The sequence below is a fragment of the Hypanus sabinus genome, chromosome 14 (genome assembly GCF_030144855.1).
Source record: "Hypanus sabinus isolate sHypSab1 chromosome 14, sHypSab1.hap1, whole genome shotgun sequence".
Lineage (NCBI taxonomy): Eukaryota > Metazoa > Chordata > Chondrichthyes > Myliobatiformes > Dasyatidae > Hypanus > Hypanus sabinus.
The window spans coordinates 63,369,723-63,381,948 of NC_082719.1; positions in this window are offsets into that span (position 1 = coordinate 63,369,723).

Sequence of the window (12,226 nt, forward strand, 5' to 3'; positions counted from 1 at the left end):
GGTTGTTAAAGGGTTAATGAGTTAAGAAATAAGACTATAAGACATAGCAGAATTAGGCTATTTAGCCCATTGAGTCTACTCCACCATTCCATCATAGCTGATCCCAGATCCCACCATTCTCCTTCTCCTTCCTTTTAAGAGCGAAGTTCTACAAATAAACTACCTGTTGTAATAACTAGTCATCCCTTTCTGATTAATTTTTAGACCTAGGGAATGAGATTCTTTTCAATCATTCCTACTTTAGGTGACTTTTGATGAATGTTAAGGGTTCACTCCAAACTAATGGTGTCAGTCAACATGAGATTCAAGATATTAGTGATAACTCCAAAAGGTGAAGTTGTTCAGATATCTTCAACTGGAAATGTACAGCAACCAGCATACACTAAGACTATGGTGTGGTGGGATTATCGGGAGGGGCAGGAACAACAGGTAATTGGGGAGGATCGGCAGAGCAGCATAACTAGTAGAGTTGCTGGTTCACAGCCCCTGTGACCCAATTTCAATCCTGATCTCGGGCACTGTTTGTGTGGAGTTTGCACGCTCTCCTGTGATTGTGTAAATTTGCTCTGGGTTCTCTGCTTTCCTCCCACATCCAAAGATATTCAGATTATTTGGCTACAGTAAATTGTGTGGGTGGGTGGCAAAATCTGAAGGAAATTGAGGGGAATATGGCCACAATAACAAAGGGATTAGTATAGAATTAGTGTAAATAGGAATGGTGATGGTCACTGCAGAATGATTGAGCCATAGAGTGTGGTTTGGGTTGTAAGATTATATGACTCTCTGATTCTATGAAGAAACAAGATATGCAAATATAATTTATCGAAGTATGCTGTCAGTGACAAAGGTAACAGTTTGAAAACTTGGGTCTTTTGATTAACTTTTTTGCCATAACATTAATACTGTTCACATGATGAAATAACCTAACTGCCTCAACATCATGGATGAATTGAGTGGATATTTGGATTAACTGCAGTTACAGAATGGTTGAAATGAGAAAGAGTAATCTTTGGGCAGATACAGATCTCCTTTCCTCAAGTTGTTGATTTCCTGAGAAAGCATGGCCAACCTCCAACCTGAATGATGCCTGATTATTATTAATACAACTTCCATTTCCATTTTTTACCTGTTAAAGGTTTTACCAGATGCATTATGCTTGATGATTCCAGTAAGAAGGCTGTGTGCTCAGATGCAGTGACCTCTCTGGGTCTAAGCAAAGGTGTAATTGTTTATCCCTTGTATTTTTCATGATTGCAAGACACTGCCGGATATCAACAACACCAAGTACTCTCGGACTACTCCTGTTCTTAGTGGCTCAACAGCAGTAGATCTGAACTTGTTGCACACTGTATGATAGTCCACTTCAGCCATCCAGGGAAGAAGGCGTCAGAGGCGAGTGACTGTCTTGGACATTTTTGCTGTGATCACGAGATCCTGTTGGGACTGGTAATGTAGAATACTGCGAATCCAATTCACTGGTTCATTAGTGAGACCCTCGGCAGGGGAGCTGTGTTACATCAGTTGTTGTACGGACAAGGTCCTTGTGCCTCAGGGTGACCCATTGCAACTGCTGGGGAAAACAATGAGACCATAAGATATAGGAGCAGAATTAGGCCATTCAGCCCATCGGGTCTGCTCCACATTTTCATTATGGCTGATCCAATTATCTTCTCCTGCCTTCTCCGCATATCCCTTCATGCCCTGACCAACCAAGAAACAATAAGCTTCTGCCTTAAATATACATAAGGACTTGGCCTCCACAGCTGCCTGTGGCAAAGAATTCCACAGGTACACCACTCTCTGACTAAAGATGTTCCTCCTCACCTCTGTTCTAAAAGGATGCCCTTCAATTCTGAGGCTGTGTCCCACCATAGGAAACATCCTCTCCACATCCATTCCATCAAGGCCTTTCACCATTCAATAGGTTTCAATGAGGTCACCACTCATTCTTCTGAAACCAAGTGAATACAAGACCAAAGCCATCAAATGCTCTTCATATGACAAGCCATTCAATCGTGGAATCATTTTTGTTAACTCTCTTTGAATCCACTCCAGTTTCAGCACATCCTTTCCAAGATAAAGAGCCCAAACCTACTCACAATACTCCAAGTGAGATCTCACCAGTGCTTTATAAAGTTTCTACATTAACATCCTTGCTTTTATTTTCTAGTCCTATTGAAATGAATGCTAACGTTGCATTTGCCTTCCTCACCATAGACCCATCCTGCAAATTAACTTCTAGCGAATACCGCACAAGGGCTCCCAAGTCCCTTTGTGCCCCAATTTTTGTATTTTCTCTCCATTTTGAAAACAGTCACCCTTTTATTTCTTCTACAAAAGTGCATGACCATACACTTTCCGCCACTGTATTCCATCTACCATTCTACCATTTCGTTGCCTATTTTCTTAACTGGTGTAAGTCCTTCTGTAGCCTTCTCAAAGCTACCTGCCCCTCCACCTATCTTCATATTGCCTGTAAACTTTGCAACAAAGCCATCAATGATATCATTCAAATTATTGATATGTAATGTAAAAAGAATTGCTCCCTGAGGATCACCACTAGTCACCAGCAGCTAACCAGAAAAGGCTCCCTTTATTCCCACTCTTTGTCTCCTGCCAATCAGCCAATGTTTTATCTATGCCGGAATCTTTCCTGTAATACCATGGGCAGCCTCATGTGTGGTACCTTGTCAAAGGCCTTCTGAAAATCCAAGTACACAACATCATGCTGATCACAGAGTTCAAGAGGACATAATCAATGTGGTAAAATGATGGGCGTATAGTAGATGAAATTTAATGTAGGAAGTAATTGGGGACATGGTGCCACGGTAGTGTAGCGGTTAGCACAGCGCTATTACAGCTCAGGGCTTCAGAGTACAACATCACAGAAAGAAGACAGTGGAGTTGGCTGTGTGCCGCTAGATTCCATGCCGGGTTGGGGCAGGCCCTCCCGTCGGTGCTGCTGCCAGTGTTTGCTCAGTGGACTTCAAGCTGGATTGCCTTTGTCTGCAGCTGCACTTGAGCGAGACGAGAAATTCTGCGGGCTTGTTCTTGTTCATCAATCTGTAGGCCATGACACTCAAGGACTTGGGTGATATTATTTTTTATACTTTCTTTTTGTATCTGTATGTTGGTTCAAGTACTTCAAGTGGATTATTATCTTATTAACATAAAATAGTGCTGAGCTGGCCATTCCATCCCTCCCGTACTGTAAAGTAACCCACCTATCATAGGAAAACTTACAATGACCAATTAACCTACTTAATTAACCTAATTAATGTCTTTGGACTGAGGGAGGAAACCGGAGCACCCGGAGGAATCCTACACATATATGGAATGGTGTACAAACTTGCTTACAGAGTTCACTAGAAATGAACTCTGAACTACAATGCCCTGAGCTGCAATATCATCGCACTAACCCCATCGTTACCCTGGCACCTCAACTACTGTGAGGAAAGAGCAGGTTTTGGGATAAATTGAATAATTTTATGGAAGAGTCAGCACTTACAGAATTGGTTGATTATTTTCTTTACTGTATCTTACTGTAATGTTTACAATTATAATTTTACAATGCTTAGCCAAAGTATAGTTTGCTCTGCATTGTTAAATATGATTGAATCTCACACTTAACTATTTTCAACTAACTGCATCTACCAATGATCTGGCTGTTGTCATAATGCCATGTCATTGGAATATTGTGTTCAGTTCTGGTTACCTCTTTTTAAAAAGGATGTGGAAGTTTTAGAGAGGGTGCAGAAGAGAAGAGATTTATCAGGATGGTGCCTCGATTTGAGAATATGTCTTATGAGGATAGGTTGTGTGAGCTAGGGCTGTTGCTTTTGGAGTGAAGCAGGATTGAGGTGACTCCATAGAGTTGTACAAGATAATAAGATCCATAGATAGAGTGGACAGCCAGAGAATCTTTCCCAGGGTGAAAATAACAATTTAGGAATTTAGGAAGCATAACTGTAAGGAGTTTGGAGGGAACTATGGAGGGGATGTAAGAGGTAGTTTTTTTTGCACAGAGCCTGGTAGGTATGTGGAATGCAGTGCCAAGTGTAGTAGTAGAGGCTGGTACATTAGAGAGATTTAAGTGCCTCTTAGGCAGGCACAGGGGTAAAAGAAAAATGGAGGGCTATATGGGAGGGAAAGGTTAGATTGATCTTTGAGTAGGCTGAAATATAGGCACAACAATGTTAGTCGAAGGACCTGCACTGTACTATACTGTTGAATATTCTATGTCTTTTGTTTAATTGTCTCTTTTTGTATCATCTGTAAACTTGTAAGTTTTTGTCCCATTCCTTCATCCAGAGTTAAATTTCCCATTTTCAACCAAGAACAAAATTAATTCTGAGTAGATGACCTCGCTTCAATGGATGCTGTGGAAGTTTAAGCATTGAATGTGCTCAAGGCTGAGTTTCATAGATGTTATAGTGAGTGAAGGGTAGGGTTATTCAGCAGTAAAGTGGAATAAAGAGAAAAGATCAGTTCTGGTTTTGAGTGTAAGGACAGATTTGAGAACACAAATGGCTTTTCATCTTTCTGTTTTGCTTTGTTGAATGATTATTGTCTGATTTGTTATAATCTGTTTAATATTGAAAGTCCTTGTACAATTGCCATTCTTGAAATAGTGGCTTGTAAAGGAATTCTGCAACAATTCCTCTGATTTTTCCAGCTGCAATAAATTTCTGTCACAGTTTTTCTCGAGGTCACTTGTTTTTCTCCAGTCTCTGCTGTGGCTATTGAGATAATTGATAAGCTTGAGTCTAATACTGGTGACACTTCTTTACTGCAATTTGCAGCAAGGCTCTGTTTCAGCTAGAGGCTGAATACTATGGCCTTGCTCTTCAAGTCTGTCAATGTCAAATAAAAACACACAGAACTAAAGGAATAGAAAAGGGAAAGATCTGATGATGGATTTCAAGCTGGACATCCATCCATCAGTGCTGCAATATTGTGGGAGATCAATATCCTACCGTAATACTATTTACTCATGCAGATGAATCTGTCCTGAACACTTGATGGTTAGAATTGCAAGATATTCTGTAGATGCTTGAAATCCTAAAAGGTCTTGGCCCAAAATTTTGACTGTTTATTCCCCTCCATAGCTGTTGCATGACCTGTTGGGCCCTCTGGCATTTTGTTTGATCTTCTGGTTATAATTGTGGATTGAATACTTTTGATAGAATTTGTATATATTTTTCCCTCTCTTATATATCAGTGGGATTTTAACGATGCCCTGGATTGATCACTTCTCCTCACTTACATGCACCTACCTGATCAGATGCAGAGGGACATTTGAGTTGACCTTTCAAGCTTGAGGGATATTTGGTAAAAGATTCTCAGCAGTATGTGTCAGTGTACTCTGCTCCTGACGTATACTGACAGAAAGCAAAAGCTGTGGATGGAGTCTAAACTCCGATCAAGATCAGGACTGTAATTCAAATACTTTTAAATGTCTGTGATATTGGAAACATAGAAACATAGAAAATAGGTGCAAGAGTAGGCCATTCGGCCCTTCGAGCCTGCACCACCATTCAGTATGATCATGGCTGATCATCCAACTCAGAACCCTGTACCTGCTTTCTCTCCATAACCCTGCCCCGATCCCTTTAACCACAAGGGCCATATCTAACTTCCTCTTAAATATAGCCAATGAACTGGCCTCAACTGTTTCCTGTGGCAGAGAATTCCACAGATTCACCACTCTCTGTGTGAAGAAGCTTTTCCCTCATTATCCTTAAACTGTGACCCCTCGTTCTGGACTTCCCCAACATCGGAAACAATCTTCCTGTATCTAGCTTGTCCAATCCCTTTAGAATTTTATACGTTTCAATATTCAGGAAGATTTAAAACTATTTCAATGGATGTAAAAAAATTAAAATTTGAAAGACAAAAATATTTTTAAAAAATTGTGGCTGATCATTTTTCTGAAGTCCACTTTGCAATTGAATAACCTAATCTCTCCATTCTTTTACATAATGTCTGAAGTTTATAAATACTTCTAAGTTTATAAAGCTCAGTCTTCAAATAAAGATAATATCAAGCTAATGCAGAGTTTATAGCACTCATCTTGAAAGCAGTTTGTTTGTTCATTTATCCCACCGCTGTGTGTGGAGCACAGTTGTGTTCATATGGGCTGAGTTGTCTCTATACTTCACCAATGACGGAACTTTCAAATGAATTTATTTGCATTGCAGCAACTTGGGATGCCCTGACGTGGGCAATACCATTGTAATGATAACTATTTCTTACCCTTCAATGTTACATACATCAGAGTCTTACCCTAAAGTGCTAGATGATAGTACTAGTGATAATAAATGAACTGACAGAGAGTGAGCAACTGGTCATTCAATGTATTAAATCAGTTTATTATCACACACCAGGGTGGAAGTGAAAATCCTTGTATGGATGATGCTCAGAGAGTAATCAACATGCATAGTAATGATAAATACAATTAGGAATAACATGCTGAGCGCAAAACAGCTGCATAGTGCAAATCTTGTAGTGCAAACTAAAGTGGTGCTAAAATAAACTGTAGAGGGACAACAACAACATAACTGATTGAAGTAGCATTAACAGTAAGCGAATATGTCAGCACCACTGGGAAGGGGATGTGAAGGACGTGCTTGGTTCAGAAGTCTGACAGCAGTCAGGAAGAAGCTGTTCTTAAGTTTCGACATTCAGATTTTCAAGCTTCTGTATCTTCTTCCAGGAGGCAGAAGAAAGAAAGGGAAATAGCTAAGGTGGTAAAAAAAAAGTTGCCAGACTCATGTGAGAGGTGAGACATATTGCATAAAGCTTCTCTTTTACACAAGCCACATGTTATTGTGGTGAACTATGTGCCTGTCTGGACACGCCCCCTGCTGACTGCTCCTGTGGCTCCTCCCACAGGCCCCTGTATAAAGGCGATCTGAGGCCTGACGCTCGGCCTCAGTCTCCAGGACATAGTATGATGGACACTCACTCCTGGTTCCTTCTTCCAGTCAATAAAAGCCGATATCTCGCCTTACGTCTCAGTGTGAGTTATTGATGGTGCATCAGTTATACAGAGTGTCTTTGCTGGCATACAGTACATAGGCAATGAAGCTACTTACGTAAACACAAAGGGTTAAGTCCTAACTAAGTTATTAATCAAACAACACAGTCAAGGCAATGATTGTGTTAGTTTGTATAATAGAATACTTTCAGAAGTCTGTGGCTGTTTGCAATGATGAAAGTTATACTTCCTGTAGGATGGTGTAATACTGTATCATTCTGGTTGTACTTGATGTATTCGACACTCAGAAGTCTATTCATTACTGACTTGCACTTGCTATGTACAAACTTATGTCACTTGTAACCAGATACAAGTGAGCTAGGAAGCTATTGACAACCTTTGATACAATTTATGTCTCTCGTTTCATTGTTTCTTGCAGTGATGTGTGTTGAGGGAAGGTGGGGGTGGATAGTTCAATTCACTCTATCATCTTGCACTTACCTTCCTGACTACCACACCTACCATGACCATGACCTCACCATCCTCCCACAGTTAGTGGCACAGTGGAAATGTGTGGACTGCTCTTGAAGACATGGGTGATTTAGTGCTGTAAAACCAAAATACCTTCCACATGCAAGCTGCTCAGGAATGTTCAGCAGGCACCTTCAGCTCTCAATTCTGGTGTGAATATGATCTGTTGAGCAATATCAGGAGTACCTTGTGAACCGGGATTATTCCCTGCACTCTGTTCAGAGTTGCAAACTACTATACTGTACCAATAAGCTCTTGCAGATTCCATCACAGGTTTAGCTCAAGACTCTACCCATTCCTATTTTTCTAAATGCCAATTAATTCATTCAAACTCCTGACTTGTAGATCCACTCAGAACTGAATTCCAGTACTTTTAACTTCAAAGAGCATAGCAAACTCCACTTAAAGATTTTAATAGCTATCAACACAAGGACTATTTGCAGAAGCATATTACACCAAGCATTATTAGACAAATAATATTAGACCAACATTTTTTCCAGACAGTAATATTATAATATTTACCTAGTCATTAAAAAACCTTATCAACATCTCGCAACATCTCCAGCATCTGCAGATTTCCTTGTGTTTGCGTTATCAACATCTCATTCAATTTAGCTCAGATTATCCTCATTTTCTCCACTACTAAGGTGAGGCGAACTTCAGACATGAGAAACAACACCTAATAATTCATTTGAGTAGCCTACAACCCAATCGTGTGAATGCTGAATTTTTGAATTTCAGATCAAAATCTCTTTGTCAGACTGAGATTTTAAAAAATTTTTAAATCAGTTTTTCAACTGAACATGAATGTTAACTCAATTTATTTTCACATAGAGGTGTGATGCATTGAATTTATCTAGCATTCTCATCTTTATTTCATATTTCTGGCATCTGTAATTTATTGATTTTAATATATTTGATGTTTGTTTTGGATCTTTGTAATCCAACTGAAGTTTCTGTTATGTTTCTCTGAGGAATAAGATTGCATGGTTCTTTCAGAGAAATGCATCTTCACAGATTATGCATTCTAATTATTTTACTCAATGAAGTTTCCCAGTATCTCAAACTGTAGTTGATGGAGCTCTCAGTCATATTTCCTCCATGTCCTTGACAAGTTATTTCATCCCCTCCCCCTAGACAAAACAGAGACAGAGTATTGTTAGTCCTCACTTTTCATCATAACAGTGTCTGCATCAATCATATCACCCTTCACTGTTTCCACCAGCTGCATTGGACTTCAACATCAGCCACATCTTGTTCTTACTTCCCCATTCTGGTTTCCACAGGGACTACTCTCTTTGTGACCCCCTCATCCTTCCACACATACTCTCCCTGTCCCTAATTCTTCCTTGTTCCCTCGAACATTTTCTGTCAACACCAGGAGATGGAACACTTGTCCCTACACCATCTCCCTCACCACCATCCAGAGATCTAAACAGCCCTTCCACACCAGGCTTTCAAGGGTCAAGAAAATGATCATTTTATGGAGCACATACAACCCATCATTTTAATTCCCCCTCTCCCACAACCTGTCTGTTCTCAGCCTTCTCAACAGATACTTCTCATTCTCTGTGTACCCTTTGGACTCCAAATATTCCACCCAAGTTTTCTCTCCCTATGCTCACTTTTCTTTCCTCCAGCCTCATAAACTAAGTTTGTTACCCTTCCTCACCTGGTTCTGTCTGCCTGTCACCCATATACATAACCACTGAGTTTCTTCTTCCTTGACCTGCCCCTCCTCCCACCTACCTCATCTGGTTCTGCCTGTCCCCTTAACCTGGTTCCACAGCATCTCTCAGCCTCTTGTCTCTACTTTTCTATTGTATCCCCTCTAACCATCTAACTCTCACTTCCCTATTTATTTTTTTTCCTTTTCTGCACCTACCATTAACCAGTTTTAAACTTTCCTCTCCTCCAACACCTCTAAGTTCCATCAGCCAATCATCCCTCACTTGATTCCACCAATCACATACCAGCCCCTGCATCACCTCTCTCTCTCTCTCTCTCTCTCTCTCTCTCTCTCTCTCTCTCTCTCCTCTCCCTCTCCCTCTCCCTCTCCCTCCCCCCCTCTCTTAAATCCTTATACCAGCTAACTTCCCCTTAAGCTCTTAGTCGATGTAGAATCCTGACATGTTCGAAAATGTAGACCATCTCTTTGGGTTCGCAGATGCTGCTTAGCCAATTGAATTCCTACAGCAGTTTATATTTTTTTCCAGAATCTTGCTTATACTAATTGCTCATCCTCTTAATTCTATGTACAATTGACAGTATAATGCTTCATATCAATGCCAGCTTAATTATGAAGGACCAGATAGAATCTTATGCACATCCATTGCGTGGTTGCAATCTGATGGAGAAGGTTTGTCCAGCAGCACGCTGTATACCAGATGGTTAAATTGCAGCTGGCAAGAATTTTGCAGCACCTATAAAGGCAACCTTTTGTAGAAAAAAGAATTGAGAAAGCTGGTGTCATTTATATTAAAACACACTTAATGGAAGTTGGAAAAATTGAGGTTAGCTTTCTGGTTACTGCATGACACTGACAGTCCATGTCAAAAAGGTTGCCATAGAAACAAATAAGAACCTATCAGTCTTGACAGAGTCAGTGTGATAGCATTGTAGAAAAGCACACCACAATCCATGGCTGAACCAGTTAGATTGCTTACTCCCATTGACCTGCACCCAGACCATAGACATTCATATCCCTACCATCCTGGTACCTATCCAAACTTCTCTTAAACTTTGAAATCAAGGTTGCATGCACCATTTATGCTGGCTGCTCATTTCACACTCTCACAACTTTCTGAATGAAGAGGTTTCCCCTCATGTTCCCCTTAAACATATCACCATTCACCCTTAGCACTTGACCTCTAGTTGTAGTCCAACCCAACCTCAGTGGAAAAAAGCCTGCTTGCATTTACCCTATCTATACCTCTCAGAATTTTGTATACCTCTACCAAATCACCCCTCAATCTTCTGTTTCAAGGAATAAAGACCTACCTATTCAATCTTTCCTTATAACCCAGGTCCTCCAGTCACGATAACATCCTTGTAAGTTTTCTCTGTTCTCTTTCAATCTTACTTATATCTTTCCTGTAGGTAGGTGACAAAACTGCACACAATACTCCAAATTAGGCCTCACCAATGTCTTATACAACTTCAACATAACATCACATCTCCTGTACTCAATACTTTGATTTATGAAGGCCAATGTGCCAAAAGCTTTCTTTACAAATCTGTCTATCCAGCCACCACTTTTAATGAACTATAGGCCTGTGCTCCCAAATCCCTTTGTCCTACTGCACTCCTCAGTGTTCACTGTGTAAGACTTAAGTAAAGGACAAAACCTCACACCTGTCTGCATTAGATTCCATTCAGATTTTTCAACCCATTTTTCCAAATGGTCCAGATTCTGCTGCAAGCTTTGATACTCCTCCTTGGTGCCCACTACACCCAGATCTTGGTATCATCGGCAGACTTGCTGATCCATTTCACCACATTATTATCCAGATCATTTATAAACAGTAGATGACAAACAACAACGGACCTAGCACCAATCACTGAGGGACTCCACTAGTCACAGGCCTCTGGTCAAAGAGGCAACCAACTATTATCACTCTCTGTCTTCTCCCACAAAGTCAATGTCTAATCCAATTTACTACCTCATCTACAATGCCAAGCAAATGAACCCTTTTGACCCACCTCCCATGTGGGACTTTGTCAAATGCCTTGCTAAAGTTCATGTTGACAACATCCACTGCTTTGCTTTCATCAACTTTCCTGGTAACTTTCTCAAAAATCTTTAGACATGACCTACCACACACAAAGTCATGCTGGCAATCACTAATCAGTCCCTGTCTATCCAGAAACTTATATACTGTATCTGGTCCCTTAGAATACCTTCCAATAACTTTCCACTACTGATTTCAAGCTTGCCAACCTATAATTTCCTGGTTTAATTTTAGTAATTTTCTTAAACATAAGCTATCCTTTATTCCACCTGTTACTAAGGATTATTTAAATATTTCTGCTAGGGCCCCGGCAATTTCTGCAGTTGGCTCCCATAGGGTCTGGGGGAACACCTAGTCAGGCCTTGGAGATTTATCCACCCTAATTTGCCTCAAGACAGCAAACACCAGCTCCTGTAATCTGTATGGAGTTCATGACCTTACTGCTGCTTGCCTCACTTCTATAGACTCTGTGCCAACTTCTGAGTAAATACAGATGTAAAAAAATCCACTTAAGATCTCCCCCCATCTCTTTTGGCTCCATGCATAGATTACCATTATAATCTTCCAGGGGGCTAATTTTGTCCCTTGTTATACTTCTGTTTTTAATATATCTGTAGAATCCCTTTAGAATTCTCCTTCACCTTTCTGTTAGGTTTAAATCTCTCATATTTTTTATACTCCATGAGTACCTAATTTGATCCTATCTGCCTATACCCACTACGCACCTCCCTTTTTTCCATAATCAGGGCCTCAATATCTCTTGAAAACCAAGGTTCCCCAATCCTGTTATCTTTGCCTTTTATTCCTTCAGGCACATACAAGCTTGTACTCTCAAAATTTAACTTTTGAAGGCCTCCCTCTTAGCAGGAACATCTTTGCCAGAAAGCAGCCCATCCCAGTCCATACTTGCAAGATCATTTCTGATACCATCAAACATCGTTTCTCCAATTTAGTATCTCAGCCTGCATGCCAGACCTATCTGATT